The 15,338-nt window shown below is 43.9% G+C and overlaps 1 pseudogene; it reads left to right on the top strand.

Annotated features, from left to right (window-relative positions):
• The first annotated feature begins 8,474 nt into the window (after positions 1-8,474).
• LOC124796681 lies at positions 8,475-8,592 on the top strand (annotated as a pseudogene).
• The last annotated feature ends 6,746 nt before the right edge of the window (positions 8,593-15,338 follow it).

Genomic DNA, 15,338 nt, shown 5'->3' with positions numbered 1-15,338 from the left:
TAGTTAATTATCCAAAGCTCTCTTTGGTCACTTGTAATGCATAACATACGCTGCTGTGTTTCTTCTCTTACTATCTTGTGTATGAGAAGGACGAGCTCGTGTGGTCTTCCACATCTGCTGTAGGGACCACATTTGGCAGTTGATCATACCTGATTTGACTAATTCTTTTCTGTTGCATTTCATGGATTCGCTGGCACCATTGACGAATTCCTCTGTCGTCACAAGATCCTTTATCAGAAGAGCTTGGTACATATCTTCTGTAACTCCTTTCATCAAGTGTGAGATCTGGCCTGCTTCTGTCATATTCAGAGTTACAATTTGACATAGGGCCAAAGCATTCTGTATGTACACTGATGTGACAAAAGTAATGGGATAGCGATACACACATATACAGACGGCAGTAGTATTACATACTCAAGGTATAAAAGGGCAGTGAATTGGTGGAGCTGTCTTTTTACTCAAGCGATTCACGTGGGAAGGTTTCCAACATAATTATGGCTAAATAACAGGTATTAACAGACATTGAATGCAGAATGGTAGTTGGAGCTACACACATAGAACATTCCATTTAGGAAATCGTTAAGGAATTCAATAATCCAAGATCTAGAATGTTAAGAATGTGCCGAGAATATCACCATTCAGGCATTACCTCTCACCATGGACAACTCAATGGCTCACGGACTTCACTTAATGACAGAGAGCAGCGGTGTTTCCATAAAGGTGGGGTCAGTGCTAACAGAAATGCAACACCGTGTGAAATAATCGCTGAAATCAATGCGGGATGTGTGACGAACATATTTGTTAGGGCGAAATTGGGCATTAGTGGGCTGTGGCAGCATACGACTGATGCCAGTGTCTTTGCTAACAGTATGACGTCACCAGTAGCGCCTCCCCTGGGTTCTTGACCATATCATTGGGATGCTATATGATTGGAAAACTGTGAGATGGTTAGATGAGTCCCGATTTCAGTTGGTGAGAACTGATGGTAAGATCTGAGTGTGGCACAGACTCCATGCAGGCATGGACCCAAGTTGTCAACAATGCTCTGTGCACACTGGTTGTGGGGACTATATTTACTTGGAATGGACTGGATCCTCTCGTCCATCTAAACTGATCATTGACTGGAAATTTCCATGTTCGGCTATTTGGAAACCAAATGCAGCCATTCATGGACTTTGTGTTCCCAAACAATGATGGAATTTTAACGGATGACAGTGCACATTGTCACCATGCCTGTTCGCGACTGGTTTGAAGATATTGTGTACTGTTTGAGCGAATGATTTGGCCACTCAGATCACGCAACATGAATCCCATCGACCATTTATGGGGTATAATCGAGTTCGTGCACACAATCCTGCATCAGCAACACGTTCTCAATTATGGAGGTCTACATATTTCTGCAGGGAGCTTTGAACAACTTGAAGAGTCTGTGCCGTGTCGAGTTGCTGCACTATGCCGGGCAGGTGGTGGTCCGACATTATATTAGGGGGTATCCGATGACTTCTGTCAGTTTAAGACTCTGTTATTTCCCCATGACCTTAATCACTGATCTTCAATTTTTCCAGCACACAGTTCTAGGCGCTTCAGTACAGAACCGCACTGCTGCTACGGTCGCAGGTTCGAATCCTGCCTCGGGCATGGATGTGTGTGATGCCCTTAGGTTAGTTAGGTTTAAGTAGTTCTAAGTTCTAGGAGACTGATGACTTCAGTAGTTAAGTCCCATAGTACTCAGGGCCATTTGAACCATTTGTTCCAGCACAAAGCGAACACTGCTGATTGTCACCTAACGTTTTCTTCAGTTCAGTGTGGAATTTGTCCGAGTTATTGAGCTTCTCTTTGTTGTTATCGAACCAATGCTGGACTGTGCTGTTCAGGTAAAAGAATACATTTGCCAGGCACGTCATGTCATCCCACCTAACGACTCAGTCGAATCCTTCTAGCATTTCGTCGAGCCTTGACCAGAGTCTCCAGAAAACACAAATGGATGCTTGATGTGCAGGTGGCATGCTGTTGTTTTGGAATCCATCCGTGTCCTGAACGTAATGATCTTAGGAACGATGTACTACTTGTGTTCCAATTCCTGTCCGAAAAAGCGACGCCTTTTATGTTGCTTATTTGGTGCAATGGTGGTGTAAGTGTATTGAAGTACTTGGTGCTTCCGCCAAACAATGTCATATCGTAACCACAATCAAGTCCAAATACGAAGGCAGGGTTATCAGTGAAGTTCAACACTTAGCACTGAAAGCACATTTATTAATGACACCTTCGTACAGCCAAAAAAGACCTGTCCCCTTGAACGGTGCTACATGACACAGTGGATAACTCTCTGGAGCTACCCAGATTTAGTTTTTCGATTATTTCCCCAAATCACTCTCGGCAAATACCAGGATCGTTCCTTTGAAAGGGAACGGCCGATTTCCTTAAAAAATAACGGGAGAGCTTGCGCTCCGTTTGTAAGGACCTCGTTGTTGATGGGCCGTTGAACCTTAACCTTCCTTCCTTCCTTCCTTTCCTTATACTGCTGGATGGAGAGTGGCGATATTAATACAGATATCGAATACTCCAGAACATATAAACATAACACACAATACATTTCGAGAACCTTGCAGAAACGACAGATAATAAAACATATTTTCTGGTGCTCAGCTTTCCCCTTCTGACACGGAGCGCGCCATCCAGCTAGCATCGTAACTTACGACAGTATGAACTTTTTTCGCATGTCGTCCGACATCCCATTTACTACTGCAAGTTGCTTAAGTTCACTATAACCTACGGTGAGTCTGAATTGTTATGTACTAGTACCAACAGACGCTGAGTTTTCAAATAGTTCAGAACGTTCTTTTCTGCATACGAAAGTCAGTGGAGGTAACTGTTTGTCTCACATCCGCTAAATTTTTATCCAGACCACAACAATACATTGCTCAAATCCAAAAGCTGAGGTTAGAAAACGTGAAGAAATTCTACAAACATGCTTAGAGGAAGTGCACTCTTTCTTTCGTACCACTTAGCGTTAATACAATGAACGGGAACATGAGTCTACCATCGATAATGCTGTGAGTGGCGTGCGCGAAATGCATTGACGATTAGGAACCTATAAGATTCATCTTGGTGGCCCAGTGGTGTACAGAACGCGTTCTCACGCTGGGAAGCTGGCACAGTCGCTATGAAATTGTACGTAGCCTCTCAGAATAACAACAATTAACGTCTTTGTGCATTTCAGTTCTAAAATTGAAATAATTTCGGAGATATTCCAAATTACTTAAAACCGATATTTTGTAAGTTCCCATTAAAGGCAATATCCTAACACGTTAATATGTTTCTGTAAATGCATTAGAGGATGAACTAAAATAAACACTTTTTCACTAAATAGTTAATTAAATAGTATTTTGTCCATAACAGTCTAAGTTAGGTAATATTTTCCGCTTTTACACAGTAATTATTATTTTCAGTTGTTTGACACCATTAATTTCATTTATTCTGCTATCAGAGTAAGTGAGGGGAGGTAAATGCAGCAAGTAGTGACGTATGGATCTTGAAATTTGCTAATGATTATAAATGAGCACGCGAATCACGCTGCGTAATCGTGCAGTCAGTCACATACATGCCATGAAATGCATTTGTTATGTAGCCAGTTTAAGGATTCGAAAAACAAAATCTTTACTTCCATCCTCAATACTTGTAAAGATGAGGTTCTTCTGAGTGTATTTTCTTTTCGAAAAATACAACGTTTGGGAAATAATTAACGAAATTCTGAGTTAGGGAGAGGTGCTTCCACGAAAAACTATGAAGCTGATTCGCTAAATTATATTCCATCCATTTTGAGAGGAGAACGATAGTCTGTTCTAGAAGTAGGAGAATTTGCAGCCGCTCGTCTCGAGGACTCGTGAGTGAGCCTCGGTAGCATGAAGACCTGTTATTCGGTGTTCTGATAAGTTTATAAAAAATATTGTAATTTGCTTTTGGTCAGACGATTAGTGGTTAGAAAACTGATGAGCTCTGTTGTAAATGGCGTTTCCAAAAGGTTCGTGATTTAAAAAAAAAAAAAATGTTTGCTTTCTTCCTACCGGCTATAGAATTCCGTGTAGCATGCTGTGTAGTCTTATTTCAGAAACTTCAGATTACTGAATATCGAGGAACTGCGTATTACTACGTGAACATACCAAACTGATGAACACTGTGTGAACTTCCCAACTGTTTACTGACGGGCAACAGTTGCTGCCCTAGAGAGAGAACATGCTATGTTAGTGAACGGAGTAGTGCAAAGTACGTGCAAGTATACGCTTTTGCTTCAGGAACTGTGTGCTAGGGTGGACTTGATAGCAGCACGTGTATTACTAAAGTGAGGGTACAGTACAGACATTTTAGTCAAGAACTTGTTTTATTTGGCGGCTTTAGTCAGACCAGATAGAACGAACCTTCTAAGTTATGCGACAGAATAATTGATCCAGCCTTTCTTTTAAACAGCTTTTCCAGGTCGATTCACACTATGCGGCTTCAGTGCAGAGCGTGGATGTAAGGAGCGGACTAAGGTATGAGAGTCACTTTCAGAAAAAGACCGACACCGCGGCGCTATCACATCACATGTGTACCAAGGAACATAGGAAACCAGAGCGCATTGTCGTTGACAGCTGTCTGTCGTCAGGTTGACGACGCGATCGCGCCTTGGTTTGGTGCCTAACTTCGAAGCGGTTTTGCTTTCCATGTTGGTATTCCGGTTGCTATGAGTTTAACTGTCGATTGTCATTTTTTATTTGTTGTTCACAATTATTTGAGTTAACATATTGTCATTTTGAGATAATGAGTGAAGCTGTGGATGTTAGAAAAAGGAGAAATCAGAACATTTCCGATGTGTTCTTCCGTTGGAGTTCTACAGAGGGGTGACAGCAGTGGAGGCAGTCAGAAGCATTTGCGCTGTGTGTGTGTGGGGGGGGGGGGGGGGATAACGCCATTGGACAGAGCACGGCAAGAAAAGGGTTTTCTCACTTTAAGGAGGAGCGTTTTGACACTAGTGTTTCTCCACGATCAGTAAGACCTTCGGGGTTTCATGAAGATCGTTTAAACTTATTAATCCACAATGATCCACGTCAGTGCGCTCAAGAACTTGAAAATGTGATGAACTGTGATCATTCCACCATCGTGCAACATTTGCATACAGTGGGGAAGGTTCGAAAATGTGATGCATGGGTACCAGATGTTCAAAAGCCAAAATCACAAAAATCAGTGGGATGCCACACGTCTGTCTGCTTGTTCTACATCTACATGGACACTCTGCAAATCACATTTAAGTGCCTGGCAGAGGGTTCATCGAACCACCTTCACAATTCTCTATTATTCCAATCTCGTACAGCGTGCGGAAAGAATGAACTATATCTTTCCGTACGAGCTCTGATTTCCCATATTTTTCGTGGTGATCGTTCCGCCCTATGTAGGTCGGTATCAACAAAATTTTTTCGTATGCGGACGTGAGAAGATTCCGTCGCAACGAAAAACGCCTTTCTTCTAATGATTTCCAGCTCAAATCCCGTATCATTTCTGTGACACTCTCTCCCATATTTCGCGATAATACAAAACGAGCTGCCTTTATTTGAACTTTTTCGATGTACCCCGCAGTCCTACCTGGTAAGGATCCCACACCGCGCAGCAGTATTCTAAAAGAGGACGGACAAGCGCAGTGTAGGCAGTGTCCTTAGTAGGTCTGTTACATTTTCCAAGTGTCCTGCCAATAAAACGCAGCCTTTGGTTAGCCTTCCCCACAACATTTTCTGTGTGTTCTTTCCAATTTAAGTTGTTCGTAATTGTAATACCTAGGTATTTAGCTGAATTTACGGCTTTTACATTAGACTGATTTATCGTGTAACCGAAGTTTAACGAGTTCCTTTTAGTACTCATGTGGATGACCTCACACTTTTCGTTATGTAGGGTCAACTGCACTTTTCGCACCATTCAGGTATTTTTTCTAAATCGTTTTGTAATTTGTTTTGATCTTCTGATGACTTTATTAGTCGATAAACTACAGCGTCATCTGCAAACAACCTAAGACGGCTCCTCAGATTGTCTCCCAAATCGCTTATATGGATAAGGAAGAGCAAAGGGCCTATAACACTAACTTGGGGAACGCCAGAAATCACTCTTGTTTTACTCGATGACTTTCCGTCAATTACTACGAACTGTGACCTCTCTGACAGGAAATCACGAATCCAGTCACATAACTGAGACGATATTCCATAAGCACACAATTTCACTATAAGCCGCTTGTGTGGTACAGTGTCAAAAGCCTTCCGGAAATCCAGGAACGCGGAATCGATCTAAAATCCCTCGTCAATAGCACTCAGCACTTCATGTGAATAAAGAGCTAGTTGTGTTTCACAGGAACGATGTTTTCTAAACCCATGTTGACTGTGTGTCAATAGACCGTTTCCTTCGAGGTAACTCATAATGTTCCAACACAATATATGTTCTAAAATCCTGCTGCATATCGACGTTAACGATATGGGCCTGTAATTTAGTGGATTACTCCTACAACCTTTCTTGAATATTGGTGTGACCTGTGCAACTTTCCAGTCTTTGGGTACGGATCTTTCGTCGAGCGAACGGTTGTATACGATTGTTAAGTATGGAGCTAATGCATCAGCATACTCCGAAAGGAACCTAATTGGTATACAGTCTGGACCAGAAGACTTGCTATTATTAAGTGATTTGAGTTGCTTCACTACTCCGAGGATATTTACTTCTACGTTACTCATCAACTGGCTCGTTAACAACACCGATCACCCCTACCGTGCGTCGTCACGGCGACGAGAAATGGTGTCTTTGTGCTAATTTAAGGAAAAGAAAGAAATAGTTGTGCCCAAACAAGGGAGCAACTCCCTATAAAAAGACCTGCACGCGTCCATAAAAGCCACGCGGAGTAGCCGCGCCGTCTTAAGCGCCTTGCCACGATCTGCGCGGCTCCCCCCATCGGAGGTTCGAGTCCTCCCTTGGGATGGGTGTATGTTTTATCCTTAGTGTAAGCTAGTTTAAGTTAGATTAAGTAGTGTGTAAGCCTAGGGACCGATCACCTCAGCAGTTTGGTTCCATAGAAACGTACCACCACCACCCCAAAAGATAATGCTATGCATCCGGGGGAACAGCAGTGGTGTGGCGTTCTACGAGTTGCTTCCCCAAGGTGTAAGCATCACTGCTGATAGTTATTGTCAACAATTGAGACGTTTGCAGGCAGAATCCAAGAACAACGACCAGGAAGAATGCGTGAATGATACTACTCCACGCTAACACCCACCCGTATTCTGATGGACTGACAAAAACGCTATACTGGAGTTGGGTTGGGAAGCCATTCCGCAGCTACATTATTCACCTGATCTTGCGCCGTCAGATTTTCATCTTTACCACTCACTATAGACCAAAATTCAAGGACCTTCCTTTCCGTATGAAAATGCGCTGCGAGCATGGCTCGATGAGTTCTTCGCTTGAAAACCACGAGATTTCTGCAGCCATGAAATCTAAAAGTTACCCCAGCGTTTGAAGATTGTTGTAAATAGTGAAGGAGAATATCTTATTGATAACCAAAATCTGTTATGTGTATCTGTTGCGTTTATTAAACTTATGGAAAAACGCTATGAACTTACGCACTAGCCTAATATTAGAATTGCGGTAGGAGCTGTGCCGAACACGTTACATGTGAGAACACAAAGGACCTAGATCGTTGCCTTCACAGAGGTCTCGCTCAGCCATTCAATGTACCGATACCGCGCACCGCGAAAAGCAGATACCTGTGGTAAAGGGGAATCTCGTTCGGGGTGGGGGCGGTTTGAACGCCGAAAACTTCCTCTTCCGTACACCCATACAATAGGGCCACATTGAAGGAAGTTATTTTCCACATTTCATAACTACTCTGTTAGAGCATGTAGCACGAAAAACAAAAATAACTATTCCTCTCGTAATCTTCTGCACAACGCAGCACGAGATCGACTACCGAAAAATTCCGGACGGTGTTTGGTGTCACTGCTTGGAAGGAAGGGGGTCTTTGATTGGGAAATGTTTTGCAGTTTTCTGCTGCTGTTGCGTCAAGGCCGATGTCTATTCAAGATTAGTACAAGGTCTTTGAGCCGAATTTGGCAGAGTCACTGAAGGCCTGGGGCGACGCACTGGGAGCGATAACTCCTGACCCGCAGGTCGCGCTCCACTCACCCAGTCGTTGTGCCGCTTCCTGTATGAAGGATTGCAACGAAGTTCCGAGAATATTGCGGTATCTTGGACGATACCGGTAGCATATTTTTATGCAGCTACCCAGCGCTGTACGGGCTGTAACAGTAGGCGGAAGTCTGTAAAACGTATTTTTATAGAAATAGAAAGTGTTACACCATGAAGCACCAGTCTGATATTAATCAAAGTTTTCGGAGATTCTCATGACATAACCGATATTAAATCATTTAATTTCATTCCAATATTTTATTATTGAACACTAAACCTTACTTGCCAATGGCCTTGCCGCAGTGGTAACACCGGTTCCCGTCGGATCACCGAAGTTAAGCGCTGTCGGGCTGGACTAGCACTTGGACGGGTGACCATCTGGTCTGCCGAGCGCTGTTGGCCAGCGAGGTGCACTCAGCCCGTGTGAGGCAAACTGAGGAGCTACGTGATTGAGAAGTAACGGCTCCGGTCTCGAAAACTGACATATGGCCGGGAGAGCGGTGTGCTGACCACATGCCCCTCCATATCTGCATCCAGTGACACACATGAGCTGAGGATGACACGGCGGCCGATCGGTACCGTTGGGTCTTCATGGCCTGTTCTTGAGGAGAGGAGGACAGGGAGGAGGAAACCTTACTTGTTGTATGCCCTGAAATACGATCGAGTCTGAGACTATCTGCTGTAAAATATCTAGGATGAATCCGTGATGTGTTACAAACTTTCAGAGATGATGGAGAATGGTTAATGTGTGTTAATTCTAAGATTTTAGAACAGGCAGTCCCGACGAGCACTTAAGTGCAGGTTGGGGCAAAACTCAACTATTCCAATGCAGATGGCGTACTTTGTACTGACATGAGCAATCATAGTATACAATGTCGGTACTGCAGTAGACCGCAGTCTGCGTTTACAAGTTGAAGTACTAAAGTCGATAAGCCCTAACTAAACGGAATTGTACCCAGTGGCGGAACTTGCAGAAATGATTTTCATGTATGGGCAAGCATATGGAAGCAGGAAACATGCGGAAAGGTTGTACAGGACCAAATATTCTCATAGAAGACATCCGGCTCACACCATGTTTCCAAGACTTGCAACGATTAATTGAAACGGGGCACTTGGTATTACAGTACAATGAACAAGGAAGACGATGAATCACACGAACTCCCGACTTACAAGATGCAGTGCGTGCTCGAGTGCGTGAGGCGCCTGCAATCAGCACTCGATCAGTTGCACGTGAAATGAATGCTTTGGAGAGTATTGTGTGGCGAGTATTACGGGAAATGCAGCTATACCAGTACTATCCACAGAAAGTGCATGCTTTGCCTTGTGCTGACTTTGGTTCTCTTGTCGTGTTCAGCCAACTTTCCTGCACAAGTAGTTCTCACGGATAAAGCTTACTTCGCCAGAGACAGAATGCTAAATAGTTACAATAGTGATGTTTGGGCCGATAAAAATCCCCACGCTACAATTATGAAGAGCCACCAACACAGATTATGAGTCAGTGTATGGGCAGGCATTGTCAATGATTACGTACTATGCCCGTTTCTTCTCCCTCCACCAGTGAACACAGTGTTTGTCAGAGACTTACTACCCATGTCCCTGTAAAACATCTTACTTGTTACTTGACAGCAGATGTGGTTCCAACATGATGGAGCCCCACCTCACTTTGGACCTTCTCCGTGAACACCTGGAGGATCAGACTTTCGCTGAAAAGGGGGTAGGAAGGTCGTGTTTTGTGGCCAGCGTGTTCACCTGGTCTCATCCCACATGATTTCTTCTTGTGGGGCCCTGTGAAAAGTCTTGCGTACGAGACACCTGTCGACACTGAAGGGGATCTCCTGGCACGAATTATCGCTGCCTGTAACACTCTTCAAACAATGTGCATATTACAAAGGTTAGAGCAGAACTTTGGTCCGTCACACTGCTTGATTACAGACAGATCACGAATGAGAAGCCTGTGCTGGTAGTAGTTGCCCACCGATAAAGACACGTTTAACGTCTTTGGAGCCAAACATTACGTAGGCTTCGGTCACGGCTTCTATGCACGGCCACCATGACTGGTGCGGGCAACCTATCCAGTTAGGCCGCGCCCGTCTCGTCCCGCATTTTGTGTTCGCTTACTCGGTCATCCGAGACTTTCATTGATTTCATATTGAGCTTGTGGCGTGTCGGGAAACCTTGGGCCCGTTCGAACCGAGAATATCGTTTTACCACCCTTAGTGTCAACAAGTGGATAACGACGAACCATTATGAAGCACTGGCACGAGTCAGTAGACCCAAGCGACTCAGCGGTAACTATTTACATTTACAAATAAAAAATGCTACAAAAAACAATAAAAGAATAAGCAGGACGAGTTGAGATCTCGTTTTACCAAGTCGTGTAGGTCACTATCCATAAGCTTGAGAATTTTTAATCTGCCATCCCAGCACATGTACTTCCTCATTAGATCGGGAGTTAACGGCACCGATGAGTTAAACACAGAACTGTTCCTGATTAAATCTGATCCAACGACAGAAAGCTAATAGCACATTTTAATATTGGACCTCAACGGCGTCAATGCATTAAACACACAAATGTCCCTGATTAAATCTAATCCAAACGACAGAAAGCTAATAGCACACATTAATATTGCAGCTCAAACGTCCTGAGAGCCACACGTGGATTTCCTCAGGGTTTTAGGTTTGGGCCTTTGCTGTTTATGATTTAAATAACTGACTTGCGCAATACTATGATGATAAGTCCATGCTTTATGCAGATGACTGTTTTTGATACAGCTGGAGGAGACTTAGAAGCACCGACGCAAGAAAGCGAAGAACTCCTTTGAATCTCTAATATACGGGATGTGTCTCCTAAGAGTCGTCAGGCGCATTTTCTCTAGTGTTTTGGCAGATACCTGCAATTTCGCTTTCGCACTGTGTAGCTGAATTCAGCCCAAACTGTTACCACTCATCACGCCCAGTATCGGCATAAAGTGTCGGCTTGTTTCCCATTACAAACAAAATTCTTTTTAGAGCGGAATTTTTTGTGCCCATTCGATATGGCAATAGTCTGGTGCGATATTTATTTTGTCGACATGTATGAAAAGGGAAAGTAAGACACGAGGAAAAAACAGTAGTCCAGCAGCGACTGGGTAGCGCTGCCTGTTCAGCGGCAGTAATCAGCGCGGGCCAGGGCGCCGCTGGAGTACTCGTTACTCTTCGAGTTTTACTGCCCCTGTTAACACATATCGATAAAACAAATATCTCGCTGGGCAGGTCTGGGACTGCTCTATCGAATGGGAACGTGAAATTCCGCTTTAAAAATCATTTCGTTTGTAATGGGAAGCAAGCCAACACTCTGCTGACACTGGGTGTCGCATAAAATAGATGATGAGCAGTAATTGTTTGGGCTGACTCGATCTGCACAGTGTAAAAACGAAATTACAAATATCTGCCGAAACACTAGAGAAAACGAGCCTGATGACCCTTGGGAGAGATACCTAGTGTATTCTTTGGAGTCAATTAATTTCAGTTTAACTATTCGGAAGTTATAAACACTCTTCTTAGTGCGTATAGTAATGGCAATGATGATAACTCTTCACCTTGGCCCAAAACTAACTTGAGAAAATCACACATACTGCATATCTGCTAAAGTAGCTCGAGTCGCCTATACGCTAACCATACTTAGGACTTATTTAAATGCGAGTGTTTAAATATTATACCTTTTTCGCAGGCACATAACCTTTGGGTTATTACTATGGCGCAATTTCTCGTAAGAACAGTATTTTTATTTTGTAAGAAAAGAGACAGGTACATCTGTCAAATGAGATATCAGGAACACTGCAGACCAAATTTAAAAAAAAGGAAATACTGATTTTTGTATTTCTACATACACTTAATCGTTAGATGCTGACCAAGGGAAACTAATAGAACCACAAACAGCGACAGTGTATACACAACTGTAACACACATCGCAAGCTGATACAATTATTTAACGTATTACGGACACGAGCGCAAGGAGTTTCACTGAATGCCTTAGAACCACTACACAATGATTACTTAAGAAGAAAGAATTTTACACAACATCAGAATTTAAACATGTGGTAAAAGTGATCCTCTGCATCTGCGTCTGTAACTCTAGTTGTTAGTATTACTGATACTTTTTTTTGTTTTGACATTTTAATACTTTACTGTACAATTTGATTCTTAATGTACATACTGTCTAGTACGGGACTGAACCGTGCTTCAGTGCGGATCTAGCTGATAGTCCTGGCAGCTTCATGCTATCACGATCAAGTTTTCCCCGATCTGTCACCGAAGCAGAAGTAATGTATTTAGGTGCTCATGCAACAGGCATGGACAGTTTAGTGGACTTGTGTACCGTTTGTATGTATGTATGTACGAAACCGGGGATCTAGAAACGACGGAGAGGCTTCGTCCGTCATAGCCCTCAGTGGTTCACAACCCCACAACAGGCCACAGCAGTTCACCCAACCCACCGCCGCCCCACACCGAACCCAAGGTTATTGTTTATTGTGTGGTTCGGCCCCCAGTGGACCCCCCACCCCCCCTCCCTCCCTTCCACTTCCAGGGGACGTCTCATACCAGACGAGTGTAACCCCAAATGTTTGCATAGTAGAATAATTATTGTATACGCGTACGTGGAAACAGTGTTTGGGCAGCAACAGTGTAACAGTGTAACTGAGGCGGACTAAGGGGAACCAGCCCACATTCGCCGAAGTAGATGAAAAACCGTCTTAAAAACCATCCACTGGCTGGCCGGCACACCGGACCTCGACACTAATCCGCCAGGCAGATTCGTATCGGGCCGCTGGGGAAGCAGCGCATTAGACCGCGCGGCAGCTAGGTGTGCTGTGTACCGTTTAGTATTCGTCCTACTACCTACGGTCAACTGTTTGTTCAGTTCCCCAGTCGTCTTTCGCACCTTTCGATGCAAGTGTTCGGTCGGACTTTTATGCACGCAGTCCTAAAAGTTTATTTGGTGAGAAAATTAAGCGTTGGCGGTACAGATCGCGGCTGAAAGTGGGAGCGATGTTGGTTTGTTCTACTTGGTTCACATTATTTGTTAACTTTTTTTGAAATGTGGAAATGCTGTTTAGCCTCGGTTAGGTCTACCAGCAACAGATTAGAGCTGTTGCCTTTGATTGGCAGCTCACTAGCAACTGTCGGTGTGCTTTTGTAGGGAGAGTAAAAGACTTGCGTGTTCGGGAATCGGGTATAGCTCCATGGGGAGTGTTTCGCTGTGATGTACAAGCAGGGATTGGGTACACAGGTATCGGGTGTACGTTGGTAGTCTAATGGTTAGAATCTTTCCTGCGGTCGGCACCCACAAGCTGTCGTTGGAACCGGTTTGCAGCAAGTATCGATAGCGTATGTGTTCCTCGTTTGTTGGGGTAGCGCATCATGAATCGATTATAGCTCCAGGACGAGTGGTTCCACTGTGGCGTGTAATCAGCAATGAGGCACACATGTGTCTTGTACAGGGTGACAATTATTGAACTATATGAAAAAAAATGTAAATCAGTTACAAACTACGGCGTGCACACACTTTATTCAACATGTAAACGTCACTGTAGATATTCAGATTTAGGTTATGACATGTTAAACATGCCTGTCATCATTGGCGATGATGTAGTGCAGAAGAATAGCGAAATTCTGCATGACCTGCTGAGGTGTCGGAACATCGATGCTTTCGATGACCTCCTGAATGATTGTTTCCAGCTCAGCAATGGTTTTGGGGTTACTGTTGTATACTTCGTCTTTAATATAGCCCCATAAAAAGGAGTCGCATATGTTCAGATCCGGCGAATATGGTGGCCAAATGAGGCCCATGCCAGTGACCTCTAGGCACCCCAGAGCCAGAATGCCGTCACCAAAGTGCTCGTCCAGGACATCAAGCAATCACCTACCTCGATGGGGTCGAGCTCCGTCTTGCATGAACCATATCTTGTCGAAATCAGAGTTACTTTCGATAATGGGGATGAAATCATCTTCCAAAACCTTCACGTAGCGTTCGGAAGTCACCGTGCCATCGGGGAATATCACACCGATTACTCAGTGAGTGGACACTGTACACTATGCAGTCACCGTTGAGCGTGAAGAGACTTCTCAATTGCGAAATGCGGCTTCTCAGTCCCCCAAATGTGCCAGTTCTGCTTATTGACGAACCCATCTAAATAAAAGTGGCCTTCGTCGCTAAATCAAACCATACAGCGCATACTAATTGCCATCATGCCTCGCGGCCAACCTTGCAGTTTGAACGTCCTAACGCAAACCGTTCAGAAGTTATGACGATTTTATTTCATGTAGTTCAATAACTGCCACCCAGTATGTTTCCTAGTTCAACCACGTGAAAAGTGGTGGCGTATAATTTGCCTGTCTGTTGTGTTCTATTAGCTTGTGCGAAGACCGTGTAGCTTCTGTCTGAAATCTAGCTGACTCGGTGTCTTAGTCATATGGCACGAGCAGTTTTTACTGTAGAGGTAATAGCACGTTTCGGAGAGGATGTACGGAAAGTATGACGTCCGTGTCCTGTGCGCAATACCAGTCACTAAAGAAAGACAGGAGGGTCCGTTAGTTGCATGATCTGAGGACATGTTGTTTGTGACAGCTATGTTGACACAACATTTTACTTGGTTGTATTTAGTTTGCTGTGATCTTGTTGTTCCTGACTGTACTTACGTCGGCGTGTTTAATAGCGTCGCTCTCGAGTTTCCTTGTACTGGTTTCGATTGTTCCCGCTGTAATTTTGGGATGACTTGTCTATGACATGTGGTCTCAGAGTTGCTGTCGTGCATTTTGAGTTTCTTTTTTTTTAAATACAAGGGCCTTATGGCTTGTTGTATGAACATTTTATGCTTGTCCATGCTGTTTATGTGGTGGCTGTCTCCACAGTTAAGTATGTGACCTCATGTAGTGCAAAATGAACAACGGATGTGTGTCTGTTGTTGCCGTAATCCGCTTCTTTCAGTGGCGACCTTACGTCTCTTTCCCAAAGTCTTACACCAAGAATGATTCTCACTTGGTGGTGACTGAGTAACCTAAGGTTCATCTTACTAGTGTAGCGTGTTTGCTTTTCAGTCATGACTAGTTCCTGTTTACTTTTAAGGGATTTAGGTCCCCGCCTTATATAGTTCGCTGTAAGGGCCTAT

Source organism: Schistocerca piceifrons, chromosome 4 (genome assembly GCF_021461385.2).
Source record: "Schistocerca piceifrons isolate TAMUIC-IGC-003096 chromosome 4, iqSchPice1.1, whole genome shotgun sequence".
NCBI lineage: Eukaryota > Metazoa > Arthropoda > Insecta > Orthoptera > Acrididae > Schistocerca > Schistocerca piceifrons.
Note: the sequence above shows the minus strand (reverse complement) of the source record. Positions and strands in the feature narration are given on the sequence as shown.